The sequence below is a fragment of the Canis lupus genome, chromosome 1 (genome assembly GCF_048164855.1).
Source record: "Canis lupus baileyi chromosome 1, mCanLup2.hap1, whole genome shotgun sequence".
Taxonomy (NCBI): Eukaryota; Metazoa; Chordata; class Mammalia; order Carnivora; family Canidae; genus Canis; species Canis lupus.
The window spans coordinates 65,501,757-65,529,029 of NC_132838.1; the positions used below are offsets into that span (position 1 = coordinate 65,501,757).

Below are 27,273 nucleotides of genomic sequence, written 5' to 3' on the forward strand. Positions count from 1 at the left end.
AGATATTTGGGGTTAAATAAGTTATTAAAATCAAATTCACCTGTTTTTATTCTTTATGTGACTAACAGAAAAATTTGAATTATATATGTGGTTCATATTATGTTTCTGTTTAACAAAGCTAGTTTAGGGATGCATGGGTGGCTCAGCAGTTGAGTGTCTGCCTTCAGCTTAGCGTATGATCCTAGGTCCAGGATTGAGTCCCTCATGGGGCTCCCTGCGAGGAGACGGCTTCTCCCTCTGCCTATGTCTCTGCCTCTCTCTCTCTCTCTCTCTCTCTCTGTCTTTCACGAATAAATAGAATCTTTAAAAAAAGAAAAAAGCTAGTTTAAACAATTTACATTTAATATCATTGTCAAGCTTTGGATTTAAAGATACTACATGAAATTTTTAAGACTTAATTTCTTAGGTTCACAGCAAATATGAGGAGAAGGTTCAGAGACTTCCCGTACATCCCCTGTCTCCACACCTGCGTGCATAGCCTCCTCCATTGTCACCATTACTCGCTAGAATGGTACATTTGTTCCAGCCAATGAACTTACACGGACACATCATAATCACCCAAAGCCTATAGCTTACCCGAGGGCTCAGTCTTGCTATTATACATACTACAGGTTTGAACAGTAATAGAACATGTATCCATCATGATGGTATCACATAGAATATTTGCACTGCCCTAAAAATCCTCTGTGCTCTGCATACTCATCTCTGCTTGACACTATGCCCTGGAAAGCACCGAGCATTTTACTGTCTCCATAGTTTTGCTTTTTCCAGAATGGCATAGAGTTGGAATCATACATTACGTAGTCTTTTCAGATTGGCTTCTTTCACTTCATAATTTGCATTTAAGGTTCCTCCATGTCTTTTCATGACTTAGTAGCTCATGCCTTTTCAGAGCTGAATAATATCATGGTTCCAAGTTTGGGCAAACATAAATAAGGCTGCTTTATACATCATGTGCAGAGTTTTGTGCAGACATGAGTTTTCAACTCCTCTGGGTAATCAAGAAGAGCGTGATTGCTGGATCACACATTAATACTATGCTTGGTCTTTTTTTTTTTTTTTAAGATTTTATTTATTTATTCATGATAGTCACAGAGAGAGAGAAAGAGAGAGAGACAGAGGGAGAAGCAGGCTCAATGCAGGGAGCCCGACGTGGGATTCGATCCCGGGTCTCCAGGATCGCGCCCTGGGCCAAAGGCAGGCACCAAACTGCTGCACCACCCAGGGATCCCAATGCTTGGTCTTTTAAGAAACTACCAAACTGTCTTCCAAAGTGGTGCTACTATTTTGTGTTCCCATCAGCAATAAATGAGAAGTTCCTGTTGTTTCATAATCTCTCCAGCATTTGCTGTTTTCAACGTTGCAGATTTTTATCCTTCTAATAGGTCTAGTGTAGTATCTTTTTGTTTTAATTTGCATTTCCACAATGCCATAAGTTGTGGAACATCTTTTCATGTGCCTGTTTGACATCAGTCTATCTTTTTTTGGTCTATTAAAGTCTTTGGGGCATTTTTTAATCTGGCTGTTAATTTCCCTTCCATTGGATTTTAAAGGTTCTTTGCGTATTTGGGATAATAGTGCTTCATCAAATGTGTGCTTTTGCAAGTATTTTTTTCCCAATCTGTGACCTGTCTTCTTGTTTTCTTGACATTGTCACAGAGCAGAACCTTTTAGTTTTAATGAAGTCCAACTTCTCAGTGATTTCTTTTGCCAACTTGTCAATTGTTTCTTTTGTGGGTCATGCTTTTGGTGTTATATATAAAACAGTTACCTAGGTTTTCTCCTATGTTATATTTTAGGAGTTTTATGGTTTCTTGCTTTATGTGTAGGTCTACAATCAATCCATTTTGAGTTAATTTTTGTGAAGGGTATAAGGTGTGTTTAACTGATTTTTTTCTGAATATAGAGGTTCAATTGTTCTAGCACCCTTTGCTGAAAAGATTGTCTTTGCTCCATTGTATTTTCTTTGCTCCTCTGTTGAAAATCAGTTAACTATACTTATGTGGATCTATCTCTGGGCTTTCTATGTTTTGTGTCTTTGAGTTATTTGTCTATTCTTTTGCTAATCCCTCACTGTCTTGATTACTCTGGCTTTATATTAAGTCTTAAAGTTTGGTAGCATCAGTCCTCCAATTTTGTTCTTTTCTATCAATATTGTTTTGGCTATTTTGTGTCTTTTTCCTTCCCACCTAAACTTTAGAAGCATCTGTCAATAACCACAAAATAATTTGCTGGGATTTTGATTGGGATTCGATGGAACCTATAGATCAGATTAAGAGGAATTGATACCTTGACAATATTGAGCCGTGTCCTATCCACAACATGGAATATCTCCATTTATTTAGTTTTCCTTTGATTCATTCATCAGTTTTGTAATTTTCTCATATAGATCTTGTGCATATTTCATTATTATTTATAACACATTTGTTATACTATTTTTTTATGCCTAAATTTCATTTTGGTGGGTGCTAAGGTAAATGCTATTGTTTTTAATTTCAAATTTCATTTGTTAATTGCTGCTACATGGGAAAATAATTAACTTTTGTATATTAACCTTGTATCCTGCAACTTTCCTGTAATTACTTACAGTTTTGGGAGTGTTTTTGTCCATTCTTTGAATTTTCAACATGGATGACATAGTATGTCAACAAAGTTTTATTTCTTCTTTCCTAATCTGTATACATTTTTTGTTTCCTTTTATTTCTTTATTGTGTTAGTCAGGATATCCTACATTGTTGCAAGAGGTAGGAAGGAGACATAATTCTTGTACCTGATCTTAGTGAGAAAGCTTCTAGTTTCTCACCATTAAGTATGATATCAGCTATAGCTTTTTTGCAGATATTCTTTATCATGCTGAGAAAGTCTCCTTCTATTCCTAATTTACTAAGAGTTTTTACCATGAATGGGTTACTATATTAATATTTCTTTCCTTTCCATCCCATCTGTTTTTTATTCTTTTTTCTTTGTCTTTAACTGCTTCCTTTTGGATTCATTGAAGATTATTTTACTTCATTTTATCTCCATTATTGGCTTAATAATTATACTTCTTTGTTTTGCTTTTTTTTAGTGGCCCCTCTAGAATTTGCAGCATACATCTTTAGTTTATCACAATCTACCTTCAAATAATATTAATTGCTTCTTGCATATTATAAGAACTCACAACAGTGTACTTCTATTTACCTTTTCTCATCCATTGTACTTTTGCTATACTTTTTACTTCTATATGTTACAAATTTCATAATACATTGTTAATTTTTTTTTGTTTAAACAGATAGTTATCTTTTTTAAATGTCCATATCCTTTTTTTTCCCAGTATAATTCTACTTCCAGAAAGCTATCCTAAAGATTTAATAGACATGCCTTCCAAGGAGATTCAATGGAACAGTAGTTAATAAAATGCAATTATGACAAAATAAATGATCTATAGGAAGGGAATTGTTAAATGATTGTATTTCCTTACAATGGACTATTAGAGAGCTCTTAATTTACATTTAAAGACATTTAAGGATACAGAAAATGGTCAGGTTTTTTTTTAAGTAAAAAGATAGCAGATATCTGAAGATTCTATGTCATTGAAACTGTACATGAGAGACAGGGACTGAGAGAGAGAAATGTAGAGATAGAGATACAGAGATAGAATGATGCAAGAATACCACCAAATGCTTATCAATAACAGGTTAGGTAATTCTAATTGTTTTTCCTACTCAAATTTTACTATTAAAGAAATATGGGTTTCATTGGAGATGCAGATTACAAAATATCCAAAATTGCTACAGAACTTAAATCTATTGAGTAATTTTTTTCTGTGCAAAATTTACTTTCTAAATTGTTGTTTCCAGGTTTGTTTGTTTAGTTCTTACAAGCTCTGAGATAGATATTTGCATAAATATCCTACTAGGCATAAGAGATAATGAACCTTGGGATGCCTGGGTGGCTCAGTGGTTGAGCACCTGCCTTCTGCTTAGGGCGTGATCCCAGGTCCAGGGATCCAGTCCCACATTCGGGCTCCCTGTGGGGAGCCTGCTTCTCCCTCTGCCTGTGTCTCTGCCTCTCTCTGTGTGTCTCTCATGAATAAATAAATAAAATCTTTAAAAAAGTAAAGTAGAATATATAACCAGTTTCCTACTCTACAAAGATCTGTAATTTGGAAACAATAGGAATACAAAATACAGCTAAAATCAACATTATCTGAATATACTTTACTTTTTGAGGATTTAAAATTTTAACTTGCCTTCCAGTCATCTTTCTAAGAATCAATTGTCATATATTATAGTTTAGTAGAATGACATTGAAGTATATAAACCTCTGAGAGATAATATTACATCTTTTCTTCACTCCACATCTCACTATCATCCTGGATGAAGCCAATATGTACAGACAACTGCTGCAACTCTCTTTTCACAATTCTTTGAAGTGCTGATTATTTTATGCTTGCTTGTCAGATCCAAATTTTGTGCTTCTCTGCTTCTCTCTGCCTTCTGGTTAGGTTTAACCAATAGAAGGTCCTGGAAAGAAGTCCAAGGGTGGGAGGAGACAGTGATCCCATCTGCACACATTCTTTTTCAGCCAAGGTTTTTGCAAGAGCTGCATTCATCTAGGTATGGCCAGAGCTCCTAAAAGCAATCCCTGTCCCATGGCTACAAAACCAGCCAGATTCTGTTAACAGCACTCCCTCTCCTTGGTTCTCCAGGTCTAAGGATGAAAATGCCTTAGTTCTCTGTCCCTGCTGGTTCCTGAATGTATTGCCATTCCTCTTTGCATTTTTTGTTTTGCCTGCTCACATCTCTATAAATGATTCCTTTATTAAACTCTCTTTAATTAATCTTTAGTGGGACATTCACTTCCTGCTGGGTTCTCCACAACTTCAGGCCACACTATTAATTCTCCACCTCTGAAATCATAAATTCAACATCCCAATCTCTGACTACAACTTCCCATTCTTTCATTTGTCTACTTACCTGACTTTTAATCTGTTCTTTCTCCAATCTCAAGCCTCATCCCTCCCACTCCTGCTTCTCCCAATCTTTAAGCCTCTTTTCTGTTCCTCTGCCCCCAGTTTAGTCTAGATTCAATAGCCCTTCATGTCACTGACTATGATGACATCTCTTTCAATGGTTCTCTCCACTGAGTCTGACTCCAGCCTGGTGGTCAAGTTTTTTAAATACTCTGGGTCTTTCTTTGTCTATAGAATGAAGAGTTGGATAATGCAGTCTTGAAGTAGGATAACCATTGCCCAACTGGGTTAGCTTTGAGCATGAAAGGGAGAGCTATTAATTAGTACACCAGGACAAGACAGTTGCAGGGAAACTGGACATGTGACTATCTATCTCTATTGCCTCTTCCAGCTGTCAAATGCCATGATTATGTTACAAACATTAAAATCAGAAAATAGATCTGGTTTTTTTTTTTCTAAAGTCATAGGCTTGTCTTACAATATGTGTGCTTAGTGAGCACCACAAAACATTTGGAAAAAATTTAAGATAAGGATAAGAAATCAAAAGTATAGAGGTGAGGGCTTTGAAGTGTGAAGACAGTATGAGAAGAAAAGATCCACAAATAAATGTTTCTTTCCAAATCTCAGACTCATCTGACAGTTGCCCTCAAAGAAAGGCCCTGTTTTGTTTTGTTTTATTTTGTTTTTTTCTAAAAAGCAAGCGGAAACAATCCACAGAATAATCTACCCATTTGGGTATAAATGGAAAATCTAATGCCCTCTTGCCTTCTTGTCTCCTCTCTTCCATTTTCAGTTTTCAGTTTCAACCTCCACAGAAGCTGATGCTGTGCCCTGTGCGCTGCCTCCTATCCCACAACAAAAAGACTCCTCAGACTGAATAGGCATGGTCGCCATGGCAGCTGGGGGTCATAAACTCTTGAGCTGTGGGTCTTGGCACAATTCCATGCATTATCTGCATCCTGGTGCAAATCAGTCCCTTTATCTAATTAGTAGCCTTACAAATAGCCACCTGCCCCAGAGCTTAACCATTAAAGATGCAATATTGGCTGAATAGCTTGAGACAAGGGGTGAGGATAACAGAAAACTGAAAGCTGATCTTAGCGAGGCCCTGTCTCTCCTGGCTACAGACACCTGCAAGCTCCAGCCCACCCACATAGCAGGAGTTCAAAGGAGTCCGAGAACAAATCGCTTCTGTCTTCCTTTCACAGCTCACCTTGAGTGTCTCCTCATCTACTAGCCTCCCAGAAGCTCGGCTTGGTGACCTCTGCCTACGGGACCTGCATGACCATTTCTGCTCAGGTGCCCGCTGGTCCCTGCCTCAGAGCTTCTTAACTGAAACATCCTGCCTTGTCTCTTATCTCCATAACTTGACCAACTGCCCTGGCCTGCTGTAGTCTACACCCTGATCCTGATATTTCAGAACTATCTCCTGATTTACTTGAAAGACTGGATCCTTTCTAACTTGTTCAAATGCTGAAACACTCCTGTGCCAATGAGATCTTACCCTAGGCTCATGTTACATGGATGTTTGTCAGGTTCATATTTTTATTCCAGTAAAAAATTCTAAGTACAAAAAACAAAATTCTTATTTTTATTCAACATTCACTAAACAGAAGAGGTATCCTCCTATAGTTATTCTATAGATAATGATGAATCTAGACTTTTAAAAAGTTTGAAAGGAATGCATTCTGAAAGTGTACGTTGTGGCAAATCTGACTTTTGCATCCTGGGCTGAATTTCAGAAATGATACAAAGTGCTGGGGATGGAAGGATGGCAGAGGAATCCAACTACAGTTTCACAGCTGGATGTTGTGGTGCCACATTTGAGTGACTCCAATGCAGTATATCCATTATGAGCTTCTGGGATTGAAACATACTGAAAAATCATCCAATATTCTTCTTTATTACAGGGAATATATTTATTCCATATGTGCCGAGCAAGTACATGTCTCATTGTAATTTTATTGTCATGTAATGATTTCAAAATTTCTTGCTTTTTATTATTATACTATGTGTTTATTTATCCAATAAATTAAAAAAATCATTTCCTAAAGTAGGAAATGATTATCCTCACTGTGCTGGTAATGGTCATGTATGAAAATTACAGATAAAAATTTAGAGGCAAAAGATGTTTACTAAGTCTTTTCATCTATGCTTTTGTGAGTGCAGGCTGTGATTTCTTTTGTTTTACTATCAGATTAGCGACTCCAGTTTGAAATAATATCGAGCAACAAGGTTTCTCATGCTTCCTTAGACATGCTAGTCCAGAGGCTAGCACATCTGATACAGGCTTCTTAATATTCAGAGATATTCTGTTTTCCTGAAGTTTTTATTATTCTTATTTGTTAATTTATATATTTTTTAAACACAATATCTTCAAGGGCTCTGAAAAGAAGTCAGAGTTTAAAGTCTATGCAAGCAAAAACGAAGCCAGGCCTACATTCCCTCCCTGTCCACTGTGACTCCCCAGACCATTCCAGGAACAACCAGATTAAATAGTTGTGCTCTGAACCAAAGCCGTAAGGCCATTATTTAGGTTTCCTTCGAAAAAGAAACTACAAACTTAAAAACGTGAGCTATCTTTGTGAAAATTCCCACTTTTCTTCTCTAGCCCTCCTATGCTAGGGTTGCCAACCAATTACCACCATATTCAACATTTGAAATATAGTTAGCATTTGAAATATTCCTATGTGCATTTACCTCTTTGACCACTTATAATTATTATATGCTGTCAACTGTAATTATACTAAACAATGGCATTCAGAGATTAAGGAGGTGAGGTCTTCCTGGTACATATTTGCCTGTTTAATGTCTAATTTCTCTCCAGATGTTGAACTCCATGAGGACAGGAACAGCTCATTTCTTTATCACCTCTCTGTCCCTATGAATGGTTGATTATAAGAAGGAGAAAGTATGCAATTGTCTCTTTATGGTTTAGGAACTATAAAGAATAGTAAGTTAAAATTTTATGACTTTTGGGAATTACAAAGTAGCATTTATATTACCAACAGTCTCTTAATATCATCAATAATGAGCAAAAAAACTAGTATTTGGACTTCAAATAGCAATGGAAAAGATACGTTTGCTGAACCTATGACTCAAAAAATAAAGAAATAAAATAAAGAAAATAGAAATTTCCCAAACAACCATTACACTGAAAGGATATCCAATTTGGAATTTGTCGAGTTACTCAAAGGAAGGCATGTTCACCTAAAATGCATTGTTCAGAAACACATGAGATAATGTGTAATTTCTCACTCCTGTGGTCTTTAGGAGATAGCCTTTGACTTAAAGATAGCCTTCCCAGCTTGAAAATTTTATCATTATGATTAGCAAATACAGAATCATTTGTTTTTCTCTCCAGACTGTCTTGTCCTCCTCAGTAAATCCCATAGAGGACACAGTAGAGAAGTCAGGAATGCAAAGGAGGTCTGTGGTTTGGAAATGGCCCAAGACAAACTAAATTTTCCTAAATATGCATTAAACTGCCAACAAAGAGCACCATGACCTAGAGCTTGAACAAAAGGAAAACCCATAGCTTTATGAAGTCACTGGTTCTGTGAGCTGTATTAGGGAAAGGGCAGGGATCATTCACATGACTAAAATGTCCCTCTAAGTCCCAGGAAAACTTCCTCATGAATAGAAAACTGGAATTATTCCCCCTTTCCATCCCAGATTAAGTGTGCATTCCCCTGAGCAGCTCATACTTGAGAGCACTTGCTGGACCTACAGATCCCCACATTTGCTGTGAGACTTGCAATCTAGAGTCCTGCCCTCATCCTAAAGGAAGGTCCCAGGAAACTGACATTCAAGATCTGGGATTGCAAGATGCTTAGGACCAGAAGGTAAGCAATTGGCCCCAATTTTTCCTGAAACATCACCTTATAGAGCTATCTCAGCTAATGGTCTGGGTAGGAACCCTGGGTAGAAGTATGTACACAAAAGAGAAGGAAGGATGGTAACAAAGGTAACCACCTGCTCAAGATTCTCCCCTATTTTGAGGTCACTAATTGGGAAAAATAGACAGTTGGCAAGAACCACCTATCCTTACATGTTTATTAAGTTTTTATAGAGTAAGTCTCTGGTGACTGTATTGATCCCTGTGTTCGTACCCAAGGAACATGAAACGTAAGATGGCATTAGTGATACAGAAAGTAAAGAATAGACAAAAGCATAGAGGTAAAACAACTTAAATCACCAAGGTTTGTGTCTACTTAACCAGCTGCATGAATATGAGCAACTTAATTAACTTCTCTGAGAATAATTTCCTCATCTTCTAAATGAGGCAGATGAGGCCAAAAGTTTCTATTACTTCTAGGTTTACAATTATAGGATTCCCTGTCCCTAGTAGTGAATGTCTGTAAATGCTATATGTAAGCAGAAAGCACGTGATGTGCGATATTCAATAGTAGTAAAAGGGGGATCATGATTGATGTGTGTCAGTGAAAGTTTGCTGCTGCTCTTTTCCAGTCATCCTGGAGAAGTTTACTTCCTAAACATATGTTGTAACCAAGAAAATAAAACTTAAGGATGTAGTAAAAGCATTAAGGACATTTTTCCTAGAAAGGAACAAAAATCTCTGTAGCAGGAGGTGGGGAAAAAGGACAGAAGTAAACTCAGAAGAAGCAGAGAGCTAGAGAGTTTGGAAGTAGGATGTGAGGATCTAAACAAATTTGAGAAGATTTGTCACGGTCAAAACAAAGGACAGAAAAGATGATTCAAGCCCACCTTGACGGATATTCAGAGAAGGCCGATGGTGGTAAGCATAAATCTAATGATGATGAAGAGGGCAGTAACAATAGCTGCCATTTACTGAGCACTTACTAAGTGTTAGAACTCCTTGATAGAAAATTTAGAAATATCATGTGTGGTATCTAGAATTCTCTGCAAAGGACAATTGTAATATTTACCATATAGATAAACAAAGGCTCAGAAAAAGTGACTTCCCAAGGGCAACGCCAGGTCTACCTGCATTGTTTTCAACAATCATTACTGTTTGTTTGCCCATGAACAGAAAAAAAGCCCTTTTGGGCTTTTGGCAAATCTAGGATTTCGGGCGATTAAAATTATTAAGAAAGAGGCGCTCCTGAAGCCGCCACCTCTGCAGGAGGCCGCAGTGGGACCCTAGCAGGAATCATGTTTCGCAACCAGTATGACAATGACGTCACTGTTTGGAGCCCTCAGGGCAGGATTCATCAAATTGAATATCAATGGAAGCTGTCAAACAAGGTTCAGCCACAGTTGGTCTGAAATCAAAAACCCATACAGTGTTGGTTGCATTGAAGAGAGCACAGTCAGAGCTTGCAGCTCATCAGAAGAAAATTCTCCATGTTGATAACCATATTGGTATTTCAGTGGTGGGACTTACTGCTGATGCTAGACTGTTAGGTAATTTTATGCACCAGGAGTGTTTGGATTTCAGATTTGTATTTGACAGACCTCTTTCTGTGTCTCGTCTTGTATCTCTAATTGGAAGCAAGACCCAGATACCAACACAATGGTATGGCCGGAGACCATATGGTGTTGGACTGCTTATTGCTGGTTATGATGATATGGGCCCTCACATTTTCCAAACCTGTCCATCTGCCAACTATTTTGACTGTAGAGCCATGTCCATTGGAGCCCGTTCTCAATCAGCTCGTACTTACTTGGAGAGACATATGTCTGGGTTTATGGAGTGCAATTTGAATGAACTGGTTAAACATGGTCTGCATGCCTTACGAGAGACACTTCCTGCAGAACAGGACCTAACTACAAAGAATGTTTCCATTGGAATTGTTGGTAAAGACTTGGAGTTTACCATTTATGATGATGATGATGTATCTCCGTTCCTGGAAGGTCTTGAAGAAAGACCACAGAGAAGGGCACAGCCTGCTCAACCTGATGATGAACCTGCAGAAAAGGCTGATGAACCAATGGAGCATTAAGTCACAAACCAGTCTATATGTGTATTATCAAATATGTAAGAATGCAGGAGCCCTTACGGATGACAGTAATCTACACTTTGAACCAAAAGATGCAGCGTGGTCTTCTGGTATGTTTTAGGAATCGGTCCAGATGTGTTTTTCCCAAGTAACTTGTCTGAACCATATAATGGTGTGCATTTTTCTTTGAGAGGGTCTATATAATCATTTTCTAGAAAGTATAGTTATCTGTACTAATGTTTTTATATGAAGAACATAGTGTCTTTGTGGTTTTAAAGACAACTGTGAAATAAAATTGTTTCACCTGCCTGTGTAAATAAATAAATAAATAAATTAATTAATAAAATTAATAAAATTAAATTAAATTAAAAATTATTAAGAAAGAGTAGTCAGAGTTAACCATTGATAGATCTGATGGAACTATTTCTCCTTAAACAAAGGGACTGTGTCTTCTCTATCTTCTTGTTCCCTGCACTTAGCCTATGGCCGAGCACCCTGTGGAAGATGCGGAGATGTGCCACCCAGATGCCTCTTCATGGAAAGACTTGCTGCCCAGCCACAAGGAATGCAGTCAGACTCGAGCTGTGGGCTCCATCTAGGTTGGCCTCCACTGTAGATAGTGATTGCTTCCTTGAGATCATGCTCTTTTCTGGAAGCCTGAATCTTGTACCCAAGCAACCAAGGGGAGTGATGTAGGAGGACAAAGGCCAGAAGCCAATCTGGGACATGCTGATGGGCAGTTCTGACTCCAGAGCTCCATGCAAAATGGATTGAAATTCTGTCAACCCTGCTTTGCAATTTGACTTCTCCCTTGCTCCAATTCTGTGTCCACCTGCTTCTTTTCATAGATGTAGATCCCTAATAAATATCTCGTACTCCAGTTCCATCTCTGCAGCTGCTTCTAGAGAACATAACCTGGAATACACCTATTATATACTCAGTGACAACTGGATGGGGATGACTAAAGTGATATGAGTTAAGGAGCATTTTTAAAGATTCTTTTCCCCCCAAAAAATGTTAATTTCATTAGCTGGTAACTGAGATTCTACAAATAGATGTTATTCCTTTGTCTATCAACCCAGTTATGGAATGAATAAGTCACAGGGACACTAAGTATAGTCAATGGTGCTGTAATAGTGTTGTATGATGACAGATGGTATCCATCTGTGGTGAGCATAGCATAAGGTAAAGATTTGTGGAATCACTATGTTGTACACCTGAAACTAATATAAAATTGTGTTTCAACTATAGTTTAATTAAAAAAAAAAAGCATCAAGAATGAAGTACCTGGATACAATCCTCATTCTACCAGCTACCTAGCTGTGCATCCTTGGACAAATCACTTAGCCTTTCTGTGCCCTGGTTTTTTGTATCTACAAAAGGGAAATAATAAATGTAACTACCTCAAAAGGTTGTGAGGATTAAATAAGTTAAAATACTGAACTATTTTCATGAGGAGATGACATAAAGTAGAGCCCTCAATAACTATTAGCTATTTCTGGTACTAAGTCCATACGTTTGCTTTTGAGCAGGCCCAGTCATACCCAGACATTAAATATTAAGTTGAAGAAAATTAAGAAGATAAGAAAAAGTGAATAAAATAGGATTATAGAAGTATGACTAATAATACAGTCATATTTATGTAATATTTTTCTATCACATTCACCTTCAACCCTGGGACATGGGTTTCTACAATCTCTTGCATGTATCTTCATGCCTTAAATTCCACATTGCTTTCTAACTATCTGTTCCTGTGTCTATTACCACTCTCACCTCAACATTGTAAGATACTTAAGGGTGAACTATTCCATCTTGTTCATCCTTATATCCCCATTCCATCCACCCATTCATTTCTCCATTCATTAAACAAATATTGTGTGCATTTCATCGGTGGGTTCTTTTGGAAATAAAACAATAAACCAAGTTCCTGTTCTCTTGGGCTGTGTGTGCTGGCAATATACATAGCAATAATAAAACAAATATTCAGCACATTGTCCAATGAAAGGTATTATAATGAATTACCCAGTGCTGAGCTCAGAGTAGGTTTTCCGTAAATAATTGTTGAATTAAATGCAAAAAAAAGGGACGCCTGGGTGGCTCAGCAGTTGAGCATCTACCTTTGGCTCAGGGTGTGATCCTTGGATCGGGGATTGAGTCCCGCCTCAGGCTCCCCATGAGGAGCCTCCTTCTCCCTCTGCTTATGTCTCTGCCTCTCTCTCTGTGTCTCTCCTAAATAAATGAATAAAATGTCAAAAAAATGCAAAAGAAAAAAAAGAGCCAAAAGGCAAATAAAAGACATTTTCATTGTTCTTTCTACTCAATTCAGAATGGAAGAGCTGTATAGGACACAGATGGCTGGGACAAGGGATTCTTATTTTGTCTTCTGCCCCTCAGCCAGTCAGAGGTTGAGCAAAGTAAAGCCCACACAGAAGAGCAAGGGAACCATGGCAGTCATTTAAAGGTGAACATTATTTTCTTATTTATGCTACCTTGGTTCTGCTTGCATGTGAATTTTTACTCTCACATGTTTTTCAACTCCTTTAGTTGATAGAAAGATACTATTATACCTGAAAAATAGAAGCTTAAGCTTTTCAGTGAGTATTGATGATTATTATCATTATCAGTATCATCATCATTACTACAACAGACGAACAGTCCCATTGTCACTGCTGTGGTCCTCCAGTCCTACTTCTCCTTTGTATATGACTATTCTGAGTATTTCTTTAAGATGAAATGAAAATCCACATCCACTTTCATATGCAGTGATTTGCCATCTCAACCTCTCATTGGTCAACTGAAGGAAGACATCCCCTATAATTGATAGCTAAATAGCATTCAGTTGCTTCAAGGTACTTTCAATCTCTTCTTAGAAATACCTTGATCTAGGGGATCCCTGGGTGGCTCAGTGGTTTAGCACCAGCCTTCGGCCCAGGGCCTGATCCTGGAGACCCGGGATCGAGTCCCATGTCAGGCTCCCTGCATGGAGCCTGCTTCTGCCTCTGCCTGTATCTCTGCCTCTCTCTCACTGTGTCTCTCATGAATAAATAAATAAAATCTTAAAAAAAAAAAAAAAAAAGAAAAAGAAATACCTTGATCTGTAGAGGCTTCTCACTTCTCCCTTAATGTCTATCCTCTAAGCATGGCCTTAAAATCTGAAGACAGTTTTTCAAAACACAGTGCATGTGTCTCTATTCAAAAAAAAATCTTACAGATTTCACATTAGATTGTCTTATACAAAGCAGTTTTTTTATATGTATATGCAAAGTAGATGAAATTGGAGAAAGAAATATCACTCTGAAAGACTTTGTGCACCCCCATAACTGCTTTGTTTTCCCTGTTTGGATGGTGGCTGGCTATGCTTTTTTGCCATCTTATTCAATCCTGTCCAACTCCCTAAATCCATCCTCTACCATGACCATACTACTATACCTTGCAATTTCCTATCCACCCAATATTCCTTTTTTTGTCAGTGCACCTTTTTACCCCCCCTTCTGATGCCAGCTTTTGAAAGGAGAAAAAATTATTTCTTAACTCTATACTCTTACTTAAGATAGCTTCCCTCTTCTCCTTGTTCTCACCCACTCACCACATCTCCAGCTCACCTCTAACCTCCACACCTCCCCAGCAATTTCATCACTATTTTGGCCTGAGTCAGAGGAATGATTCACAGAATCATAAAATTCAGGGTGGAAGAGACCTTAAAGGTCAGTTAATTCAACCACCCAACTAAGTGGAAAAACCAGCTCTCATTTTCATTCTTTCTTCCCTGATTTTCCAAACTCAATTGCAAACATAAGAACAGTGTCTCTAGTTGTTACAGAATTTCCTGATTTGTATTTTCCTTCTCTCTGGGATAGCTTGGGTAGAGTCCTATCAATACTTCTACTGGGTAACAATGAGTTACAGATGAGGAAACATGTAATCCTCTAAACACTGAATTGGCCACTCTCAAAAAGTATTTAAAGGTAAGCATATTTATTTCACTTACTCCATTTATTCCACGAGACAACTGAATATTATTCACGGAAGATAAAAATAGATAATTCATCAAAAAAGATATAAAATGGCCCATAAACATATTAAAATATAATAACCTCATTCACGTAAATAGATGTCAATTAAGACTATAATGAGATAATATTTATCATATGGTAAAAATTTAAAACAGGCATTCTCATACCTTGTTAATGGGTATGTACAAAACCTTTATGGACAGGGATGTGTGATATCTAACAAAATTACATATGCATCTGCCTTTTGATCTAGCAAGCCCACTTATAAGAAATTACCCTGAAAATAATACCCCCCAAATAAAAATATATCTATACAACACAATTTAGATTATTCGTTGCTGTATTATTTACAATCTCTAAATATTGGAAACAACCTACATGCCCATTTATAGGAGAGCAGTTGAATAAACTCTAGTGCATTGACACAATGGAGTACAATGCAACTGTAACAAGGAATAAATTCTATGAACCAATACAGAGTGTTCTCCAGGATGTACTGTTAAGTAAAAAAAGAAAAATATACCTATATTAAGTTATTTTTTGTGTAAGAAAACAGAAAATTAGAAGATATACATGTGTCTACTTATTTGTGCATAAAGAAACATAAGCAGGATGAAATAGAAACCAGTAAGACTATTGAAATGAATAAAACAAATGTGGGAAGTCATACCACTTTTTATAGAGTTCTGACTTGTGGAAACATGTGAGTGCCTCATGTAGTCAAGAAAGCAAGGAAGAGAGGAAAAAACTTAAAAAAATTAAATATAAACAGAAACAAATGTACTAAATTGGAGGGAGGAGGGAGAAGGAACTCAAGAAGTTTTAAGTGGAATACTAGGCTATATCCCTTCAAGCCAAAGACAAAAAGTGTTAACAGGTATTGAAGTTCAATGAGTAGAGCTTTTTTTTTTTTTCTCATAGACATATATATCAGCAATTCTGAAACTACTTTCTGCATATTCTAGGATTAAGCAAATAAGTCAGTATATTAAGGTCAATGGGAGCCAGTGTTCTCACTGACCAAGAAGAGAGTTACAAATGTGGAAAGGAGGAAGGTCTGAATGATCCCTGTGGCTTTCCCAGCTCTGTCAACCAAGAAGTCTAGAAACAATTATACTCATTTTCTATTTACAAAACAAAACAAGTTTGAGACAGGAAAGATACAACCTGAGTGGCAGAAAATAAGAATTATAGGGATATATCAAAAGGACAAAGAAACCAGCTTGAAGGACTTCTCGCTAGTCCAATCTTGGAAATTTGAACAGCAAAATGATAATGACAGTAATTTATAGCCTATTGAATAAAATAAGAATCATGAGTCCATAATGATATACACACATACGTAGAAAGAGAAAGCTCTTCTTTACAAAAGCAACTAGTAAATATAGAATAAATGATGTACAGGGAAAGTCACTGTTCAGCACTGTCATTGAAATAATTGCTTCGGGCAAGAATCCTCAATGGGTGGCAAACTAGTATGAGGATAGTTGAAGTCACCAGACATCTATATCATCTCAAAGTTGCTCCCCTAAGTTATTTGTAAATTGCAATGAAAAAAAGTAGTAACTTTTTAGTGCAGAATGATGCACTGAGAAGGATACAGCAACTCTCCTAGGTTTTTCCTGCTGAAAATATATAACCTGAATCTAATCATGATTAGGCAAACTCAAATTAAGGAACATTTTATAATATAACTGGCTGTGCACTTCAAAAATGTCAGTGTCATAAGATATGAAGCAAGACTAAAGAACTATTCTAGATTAAAGGAGACTAAACAATGCAATGTGAGATCCAGCAGCTTTTTTTTGTTGCTTTGTGGTTGGTTGGTTGGTTGGTTGGTTGGTTGGTTGGTTTCTATAAAGAGAAGTACTTGGACAATTTGAAAAGTTTGTCTGTATATCACAAAATAAGTTATATCAATGTTAATTTCATGATTTTGATGATTATATTTGTTAGGCAAAAGAATGACCTTGATTTTAGGGTGCTCACTTGAAATATTTAGGGGTAAGTAGTATCATATCTGCAACTCTCAATTTTTTATCTTTTTGAAAACCTTCTAGGTGAAGAGTATCTTTTGGAATCTTCTGGCAACTTTTCTATAAGTTTGAAAGTATTATAAAATAAAAACATACAAGGAAAAAAACTACTACCCTTATATGGTTGATCTCTCTAATACCTATTGGGCACTTATTGTATGCTCTCTCCTCCACTTCATTTTGTGTTCCATTCTGTAGGATCTCCCACCCACTCATCCTGGTAACAAAATTGAGAGTTTGTGTGGAGTGGGCAGTCTTTGAGTCTCCTAACTCTCAGATGTGAAAAACAGATATATTTCCATTTTTGCTTAACATTTACCAACTCCATCCTTTACACACAGCAATAGTGGTACATATGCTGCTCTCATTATGTCATCTACCAAAGGTGGCTGCAAGAATATGATGTGGGACATTTGGACCAATTCCAGCCCTTTGCTATAAATCTGTTCTAAAGAATACTTGAAAACCTATATAGTAGGTACAAAGAAGCCTAGGGAAAACTAAAATAGGTACATTTGTACTTTTTAAAAGTATCTATACACTTGAAAACGAGTTTGTGTGTACTGTACTTAAGTTAGGCAAATGTGTGTGACGCATGTATTCATTCATTCAGAAGGCCCTTATGGAAAAGCTAGTACTTGCCAGGTTTTATGGATACATTCTATAGATTCCAAAGCTAAAGGAAACTGTTCCTCTTCTGGAGTAGTACTTTTGGGAAGGAACAATGTGATAAGTGCTGTAATTGAATGATATACTATGCATTCTTGGAACACAAAAGAGAGAACTCACCTCACAATAGTTGATGTTAAAACACAGAAGCCAAAGTCAAAATGCCATAAAAGATACTTGAGACACCCAGCTGCCTTTGCCAGGCCGACATCCTAAATCTTGTCTGTGGTATTCCTGACCAGTGATCATGGAAAGGGCTATAGTATCATCCCTGTGCCTTAGAACTGACTCCTAGACAGGAGCCCGGAAAAGGTGAGACACTGAAACAGGGACAGAGTTGACCCGAACATCCAATCCCTTAGCCTTCCTCCTCTACCCATCCAGAAGGCCTCTACTTTCAATCTTTAAAATATAGACTTGCCACATAACATTTCATTTAATAAAAAGGTGGGGCACCTGCATGGTTCAGTGGGTTAAGCATCTGCCTTTGGCTATGGTCATGATCCTGGGGAGTCTGCTTCTCCCTCTCCCTCTGCCTCTACTCCCACCCCCCAGCTTGGCTTTCACTCTCTTAAATAAACAAATAACTTTTAAAAAATAAAAATGGTGGTAAAAAATCCAAATAAGCATGAATTTTAACACATAATTTCTTACATTGATGTGAGTGTGTGTGTGTACAAACGTGCGTTTCCAACTGGAATGTAATCCTCTTGACACCTGGCATGGAAGTACACAAAAAGATTGTCCAAAGAGGCTGTGTAACAATAGTTGGTTTATGTAAAAGGATGATTACTCCTGCAACATTCCTAAGAGTGAAAATCTGATACAACTTAAACATCCAGCCAATGGTTAGATAAATGTTACCTGAGCCATGTTATGAAAGGATTTTTTACAGAGGTAGATTTATATGTGCTCATATAGAAGACTGTTACAAATATATTGTCAAGCATGCATACAATTTTGTTAGCATTGCAATGCTAATGAAGTACAAATCTTGACTTACAACCTTAGATGTGCAAGACATGTAACTTTAAAAAACAGTGAAGTTATTTTCTGCTTTAACCTTACTTTTATCTGCTCATAGAAAACTAATTCCTGACATTGCATTTAAGTTCCAGGAAGGCTTATTTGGGCTAAGTTGAGGGTGAAAAAAGATGGCTCATCCCTGGTTTTGTCCTCTATCAGCACCAGCATGCCAGGATCCTTTCTTACCCTGTCTAGCCATCCACCTTAGGATCATGCCAATCATTTCTGTATCTTCCTCTTCCTGAGCCTGGCTCTCCAGTTACTCCCATGCCCTTCCCAAGAGTCATTCCATACGTGCTAGGCTGTAGGAAACTCTGAAAGACCATCTAAAGTCCAGTGAGTCTTATGCACACGTGCAAGAAGTGTGTATTGGAGATGGCCTAAAGCCACAGGGAAAATGGTGGAAAGTTCACCTTTGCCATTCCCAGAAAGTGGTTTATGGCTTTGTTCTTCTGTTAAGCTCCCAGTTAGGCTTCATACTATATTTTGTGTGGGTTTTTTAAATCCTGAATCTTGGCTAGACTCCTTAGGCTTAACCTATCGGCCTGAAAACAAACAAACAAAAAAAACAAAACAAATGAGAAACAAAAAGAAAACCCAAAACCTATGCCTCAAAAATATTGGGCAGTTACACTTCCTGTCACTTCCTCATTACTATCTATAGTAATCAGTCATGAACTCTTACTTGGAATAAACATGATGAGTACCTCTCCACTCAACGCCATTCATAAAATCATAGGTAACTATGCTAAAAATCAACAGTAGAAGAAATACCAAGAAGACACCATCCCAGCATTAGGAAATATTCCTATTAGTGGGGCTCCTGGGTGGCTCAGTCAGTTAAGTGTCTAACTCTTGATTTCAGCTCAGGTCATGATCTCAGGGTTGTGAGATCAAGCCCTGTGTCCAGCTCTGTGCTGGGCATGGACGCTGCTTAAGATTCTCTCTTTCTCCCCTTTCTAAAAAAAATAAAGAAAATAAAGAAATATTCCTGTTAGTGAAGCAAACCAAAATGTTCTTTCTTTCAGCTAAAGAATTGCATGCCAAAAACTAACTTGCACAGACTAACACCAAGTATTTATTATAAATTTTTATGTAATAATTTTGACTTTTTTATTAGTAGCTGATATTGAAATATTTAAAAAGTAAGTTGGACTTCTCTTAGATTAAGTTCCATTATAAATGTTCTCAAATATTAGTTATTAATGAACAGAATAAATGAAACACTGCATTCCCATAAAAAATGCTAGCTACCCTCTTGACATTTCTTTTGCTTCTGGGGCCTTGTCACTCCCCCTGCCTGAGAATCTACCTAGAACGCAGGCACAAAGTGTATACCCTCAAATTCCCTAAGCCTGCTTTTGTCCTGTCTCTTCACTACCAGGTCCATGTGTGTTGGGGAGGCAGGATAGAAGACCTTCTTTCTCAGGAACCCACAGGAAAGATGTCTCATATAGTTATGTAGTTTGAACACTGTAGAGAGATACTTACTTGGGCATGAATAGAGCTGAAATCTAGAAAGGCAAGACCCTTGATATGGGACCAAGGCCGCTGGAAGGAGGAGGGGCTTTTGTCTTTGTACGAAGGTGTAATCAGCTGCCTAAGCCACTGCCCCTAGGAAGGATCTGCTCAACAAGGCACCTTATTGTCATTCATTGACCAAAACATGGCCTTTTTCTAATTTTCAGAGAAAAGCAGTGTAAGTGGCCAGAGGTCCTTTCTTCTTAAATCTCTCTTTTCTTGGGAGAAGTGAAATCTTTTTTATCTAGTTTTGAAAGCGCTAAGGATTCTTCTGACGTCTCATATATTCTTCCAAAGCTCTTTCTATTCCCTGTGTCTTTCTATTTCCTCAAGGACTAGAAACTCAAAAATTAGAGACTCAGTTGTTGTCGTCCTTTTTTTAATGTATTCAGTTGGGTTATCTTTTCCCTGAGGCAGCGAGCGCAGAATGTGCTAGCTGATGGAATGGGTGAAAGGCCACGAACATCAGGAAATGCAGTGGAAAGAAAACTCCTCAGTTAATATGTCAAAATGTCATCTGCCATTGTGTGCGCATAGACTAGTTCTGTAAGGCTACACACTTGTCTAAACTGTTAGCCATAATTCCTCTCAGGAGTGAAATTTGGAGATGAGATCTGTATTTTTTTTTTGCTATATAAATCTCCACGTTTGAAGTGTTTTTACAGGAGCTTATGGGACTTCTGCACATTTTTTTGAAAGACAAACTTTTTTAAAACTGGAGGAAAAATGCTTCAATGTACTTTCAATAATGGTATTGGAATGACAACTTGTTTGTTCTTGCTTCTCATGAGGCTTTTGTGGTACATGCCCCTCTCTGTGTCAGAGTTAAACTATTTTTAAGCTCTTGCATACTGGCTGTAATTCTCACAGTAATGTGAATCACAGAAATGGCAGTAGTCATTGATGGAAATAATCCAGACTAAAATGTACATAATTTGCATAAATTAGTATGATTTACTTCGCAGGTAAGACACACAAAGGGTCCCACACTAGAATGCCTATTTCCCATTTCCTTTTGCAGATGAGGAAGGGCCAACACTTAACAGATAACGGGAGTAAGTCCCAAAGGGTGGCCCAAAGGAACAGAGTTGGGAGACCTGCAGCCAAAGCTTCAGTTGTCTTGATTCCAGTCCAGTGCTATTTCTATTGGGCTTTCTCTCTTTGGGCTGCTTGTTTCCTTTAGTGATACAGAGAGAATGGTGAACAGAGGCAGACTTACAGGAATGAGGTTTAACCTTCAAGCACCAAGTTTGCATGGGCCCTTTCTGAGGTCCTGGCGCAGGAGGGGCACAGCATTAGATTCACATGGACACATGATTTTGTAAAATGTGCAAAGTAATATATTTTTAACAGCAATTGGTTAAGACCACTGTCTCTTTCCTCTCCAGGCTCCCCTCTTAGTAGGTGGCACTTGGTAGCCTTGTACCCTTTGAGGATATGAGTTACAGAGCAGGTGATTCAGTTGGGGATACACAGAATTTCAGTACATGGTCACTTATATGGTTCACAGTTACTTCCATGAACGTTATTGCAGCTAGCTCTCCCAGCATGCAACAGATGCTAAGAATACCTTCCTGCCTACTCTGTTAACTCTCCTGGTCTCTCAACACCATGGTGAAGAGCCAGAGGTTGATTCTTACATAGCTCGACAGCATGTGGTGGTGGAGGATGGAATTATGGAGCCAGAAGCTAATCTGTAGTAAATTCTTCCAATCATCAAGTGCATAAAATTTTAACAGAGGGTTTGGTTCCCATCAAGATCTAATCAAAACAGATGCTTTCTCCTCTGAGGAATATATGTGAGGATGTAGTATAACAATTATTAAAGCTCCAGTTTTTTCAGAGTTTATGATAGCTGTGTGAAACATAGTATTTCAGAATTGCAGGTTTGAAGGGAAGAAACTTGTAACTATATTAAAAATAAAGCAGGTCTGTAACAGTTCAACAGGAGGACAGAGGTTACCCCAGTTGACAACAGTTGACTGCAACTTACATGTCATTACTAATAATGATGGTGTTAACATTTTATGAACTATAAAAAATTTTAAATATTCAATCAGCACTAGATCAAATTGTCTTTCTGTTCTGTCTACAGAATATAACATTGATATTTAATAAAGCAATAAAAAATAAGCAGACTGTACAACCAAAACAATATTTTAAGTATTATAGAGGTGTGGCGGACAGCTAAGTAATTTAAAATAGCTCTTTCTGGGGCTTTTTTTTTTTTTTTTTTAGTTTTTATTTATTTAAGTAATTTCTACACCCTACATGGGGCTTGAACTCACAACCCCAAGATCGAGTCACATGTTCTGACTGAACCAGCCAGGCACACTTATTCTTTTTAGATGTTTGTTTGGTATTTGTGGCTTTGTGAGCTTTTATAAATGTATAATCTGTGCAATCTTTTTCTATCTAATTTCATATTCTTTTTTTTGAAAGAGGGCCCCTGTGTGTATGCTTCAAAGAGCTATTAAATTCAGATTCACGGAGTTTATAGTGGGCAGCATAGTTTTAGATTTTCTTTTGATGCTTGCCTCTAGCAGCTTCCCTAATCACTGCATTTTACTGAGTTCCCGTCCCACTTCTCTCTACTTCTTCTCTCTCTCATCCTTGAAGGTAACATGCACAGAAGCCTTCCCAAGATACCTAGTTAGAACTAATTGTTCTTTGTTTCAATTTTCATAGCAGCCAGTATTTAATCTGTCATCATACTTATCAGAATCTGTACTGGATTATTTTATCCATCAAGTATAACTTAAGGACCAATTATATGCTGGGTTCTGTGCCAAATCTCAGTACCTCTCTTAGACCAGGACTTGCCCAGGCCCCTGTATTTTAGAAGGCCCTCCAGCCCCTCCCCTCCAAATGGGCTAAGGGTCTGCGAGGCAAAAGAGGCGTGCTTATCCAGAATCCTGGTCTCCTTTCCTAGATCAATTCTTGGGTTTGTAGGACTCCAGAATTCCTAGCTTAAACCAAAATCCTACTTCCGTGAGGGTGTCTTCCACTGGCCCCTCCTCCAGAGGGCTAACTTACCTGTGGGATACTCACTCTAATGGCCAAGGAGCAGCTGCTATTGCAGTGGGGGAAAGAATGCACAGAGCCTGGGTATAAAGCTGGTGTGTCCACACACATGCATGTCCATCCCACAAAGGTAGGAGCTGTAATGGGAAAAGAAAGGAGCAAACTAGTAGTCCCATTTGTATTCATGTCCTGGACCCTACAGATGTCAGTTATGGCCTGCTAAGACTGAGGTTGAACGTCTATGTCTTGTTTGTATCCCAGAGATTCTTAAACTTTCTCTGTCTCTGTAAGTTTTTTCATAACATAAGTAGGACACAAGAAATGTCTAACCGTTCCACTTATTAAGTAATTAGGTCCAAACAACCTACTAGTAATAATTGACCTAGTGTCTGACAGACGTCATATTATTTCCCCCCAAAATGTAAAGTATCCTGTAGCTACCTGTGAATTTGGTACAGATACCTGGGGTACCTCAATGCATACTTTGAGAATCACGGGTTCAGCCACTAGATTATGGGCTTCTTTGTCAAAGATATTATATCTCACTCATTATGGTAAATTGTATCTTTCAAAGATGACCACATTCTCAGTCCCACCTGCTTTTCCAGAAACTTACCACTCCCTCAATGAGATACAAAATCTAATTCTCTTCCCCTTGAATTTGGAAGGACTGGGAACGCACTCTTAATCAACAGAATGCAGAAGCAAAGACACAGCATGACTTGAAGGGCTAGGTCATAAAAGGTGATTAGCTTCTACCTTGTTAGCCAGAACATTCGCTCTGAGCTGCCGTGTAAGCAATTCAACTGTCTTGAGGCCATCGTGCTGAAGGAAGTCCAACCTAGCCACTTGGAGACACCCCATGGATACGTCCTGAAGCTCCTTGAAGGAAGATAAAGTCCTCAGTTCCTCCAGCTCCCTGCTCTCCCAGCACTGACCTCTACCTTAGGGCAACTACAAGAGATATGCAATGCCATAATTACCCATCCGAGGCCTTCCTGAATTCCTGACCCACAGAATCTGTGAGCATAATAAAATAACTGCTATTATTTTAAGCCATGAATTTGGGGTGATTTCTTAGGCAGCAATGGTAATCGGAAAACTTTTTTTTTTGGCCTTAACAGCATAGTTTTTTGAGTACCTTGGAGGTTCAGTAAATGCTCATCAAATTGAATACAAAAAAGAAAAATTTTAAAATATTGATTAATCTAAATTCCAATGATGATTGAAAAGAACAAATTATAGATGTAGATGTTGAAAAAATATGGGAACTTTGGTTAGATTATACTGATGCCAGGGCAAACAATGGATATCAGGGTTTGAGTTTTTTTCAGAGTTTTCATAAATCCCTTAGATGAGTCTGTTTCCTTGCCTTTTGTTTTTGTCCCCTCAAAGGGCAGGGAAAGAATTCTAAACACTCATTTGCAAACTTGCTATAACATGAGGTCACCATAGGGGTTGTACATGCTGAATTTTCCATTCTAGTTAATTGAGGATTTTAATTAGTCAATTCAGACTAAGCAAGGTACTACTATAATTGGTGGATGCCAAAGGCAGCCATCTGTTCCCTTTGTGAATATTAATACTATGTCATGTAGAGTCTAGCACGGAGAAGAATTTGTCCAGTAGGAATTTTCTTAACATTAGCAAAAGGTGAATGCTTCAGAAATAAAAAAGGAAGAACTAGGAGAGCAAACAGGCTAAAATAAGGGGGGAAAAAAAGAAAAGAAAAAGCCTGGGGAGAAAGGAAACAGTCCAATTATTTGCTACGTTAGGAGAATCAACTGAATTTAACCTGAGACATCTGTTTGTGCCTGGTGTTGTTTTTCATTGGAGTGGAGGGAGGTAATTAAAATGCCATGTAGCTGCTTGCCTTGTATGCATTTCTAAGCATAATTCAAACTCTTATGACTCTGCCCTCTCAAAGAAATGGCTGATTATAGAAACAGAACAAAACCTCTTTGATCCCTCTTGTGATACAACTAGGTCATGAGAAGCAGAATTCCAAATATATTCTGTTCTGGATGACTCTTCATGGAAAGTCTGACTTGGGGAGTTTTTGAAATGAACAATGACAGAAACCAAGACTGAATATAAAGCAAAAATACTCATTGGCATGAAAAAAAACATCAACTCGGCAAAGGTTACTTAAATGGACTTTTTGTTAACAACAGATTGTTTTCTAACTTCCTTCAAAATAGGGTTTTTTTCTAGTGAACAGTACCCAAAGCTATAATGATTGATGTCAGGTGTGCATGAAGATAGATGAATTGATTGTGCCATGCGAAAACCCCTAATATCTTGGGTACTCGTGAGAAAAGTTTCTTAGAAACTTCGACCAATTTCGCTAGTAGGTTTATTATCTAAAATACATAAATCTATCTTTGTATTCTAGGCTGAGGAAACTTTTGTGCTTTGGGAATTGGCTGTGCCTGTCTCTAAAAGCAAAAACTTAATCAAAATATGTTGTGGAGAATCTAATATTTTAGAAAAATTTTCCCATAGAAGAATATGATTAGGATAAGACTATATAACCATTAAAGGTTTCTTCCCCTTGCAAAGGACAGGCAACCACATGCAAACTGGTTTAAAAACAAAAGGGACCTAATGGCTCATAAAACAGGTTCAGTGCAAGGACTGGCTTCAGGTACAGTTCAGTCAGAGACATGGCTATGTTTTTCTACAATTTCCCTGGTTTTACCCTTCTCTGTAATGTCATCTTCAGGCTTCCTTCAGGATTCCAAAACAGTCTTCCAGGAAGGAGGGTTTCTCGTGTTCTCACCTCTCAATAAGCTCCCTGACTGAGCTTACGCATCACTCTCAGTGGTCTGGGGACTGTATGTGCACCAGCCCACAGCAAGCAGAAGGGGAATGTTCGGACTGGTTGGTCTATCCCAATTTAGGGTCCACCCCTGGACTGGAGTCAGTTCAGTCTCACCTCAGCTAATGGCCTAATGGCTACTACACAGTGATGAGGGATGGCTCTTCCAAGGAAAATCTGAGTATTGCAACTTAGGAGGGCAAGGGGTAATAGGTACTGGGAAGATAATGAATGTTCACTCCAGGTAGTTCTTATAAAGTGTCACAGTAGCTCTTGTGTTTTCTGAACAAGTATCACCATGGGCAATCATAAGATTTTCATCAGAGAAAATAATCCTTCTATTTTAAATTATATTTATAAAATACAGAAATGAGTGTTTCAGAAACAGAGAATCAAACTAGCAAAGATTTCAACCAAGGAAAATGGTTTATGGTAAGAGTTTTGATTCATTTAGCAAACAATTGATTATTTAATGTATATCAGGTGCTGTGCTGGATTCTGGGCACCAAGGATCTCTTTGATATCTTTCTATACTGCAAAAAAACAAAACAAAAACAAACACACACAAAAAACTAATACCTATCAAACAAACAACACTATTAATCTGTTTTTCCATTTTAAAGATTAATCAAAAATACATAAATTATAAGAAACCTTAAAAGGTAACAATGAAACTCAGAAGACAGTTGAACTACTGAAACTTTGAAAACAATTGACCTATTTATTAGTCTATTCAGTATCTTCATGATATAAATAAATATATGATTCTGTTGCCTAAAAAGTATTATTAAAGATTAAAATAAATAATATGTATGTGATCTCTATTGGCTTTTAAAATAATGACTTTTTTTCCAAACAAATATTCATGACTCCTTATTGTGAGTCACTGGTGATAGAAGGACCCCAGATTAGGAACAATGATCAAAAAATAAAACAATAACAAACAAAAAGTGTAGACACTATCATGTATGCATGAATTATACAGATCCTACACACTATTGTTATTAAATTTAAACCTCACTTCTCCAGTAATTCTTTCTCTACCAGTAAGATACTCTGATGAAGGACTCCCAAATCTCTTATTTACCATTTAATTCCCTATAGGAGTCAGACTGAGCCATCCTGACTCAATTTGAGCTCAACCTGAAGTTGCTCCTTCATCATATGACCTCAGGATGCCATTGGGTATGCAGTATGCACAGTTAATCTTAAGAATTAACTTCTTTGGTATTCAAGTAGTTCATACTACTCACAAATTTCTAACAAAGAATAGCCTGTATTTTCT

The 27,273-nt window shown here is 37.6% G+C and overlaps 2 long non-coding RNA genes and 2 pseudogenes across 3 annotated transcripts in view; 3 read left to right on the plus strand and 1 right to left on the minus strand.

Moving 5' to 3' along the window:
* LOC140637019 (uncharacterized) overlaps window positions 1–11,758 on the plus strand; it is a 49,894-nt gene extending 38,136 nt beyond the window's left edge. The window contains exon 2 of the long non-coding RNA XR_012034270.1: window positions 11,358–11,758. This is a non-coding gene — a long non-coding RNA (uncharacterized lncRNA). The remainder of the gene's footprint in view (window positions 1–11,357) is intronic.
* The window catches only part of LOC140637022 (uncharacterized), a 105,892-nt gene that overhangs the window by 63,266 nt on the left and 15,353 nt on the right, over window positions 1–27,273 (minus strand). For both annotated transcript variants that reach the window (XR_012034272.1, XR_012034271.1), the window contains exon 2: window positions 23,180–23,304. This is a non-coding gene — a long non-coding RNA (uncharacterized lncRNA). The remainder of the gene's footprint in view (window positions 1–23,179; window positions 23,305–27,273) is intronic.
* LOC140618091 (proteasome subunit alpha type-1 pseudogene) lies at window positions 9,999–11,186 on the plus strand (annotated as a pseudogene).
* LOC140618134 (phosphatidylinositol N-acetylglucosaminyltransferase subunit P-like) lies at window positions 19,020–19,676 on the plus strand (annotated as a pseudogene).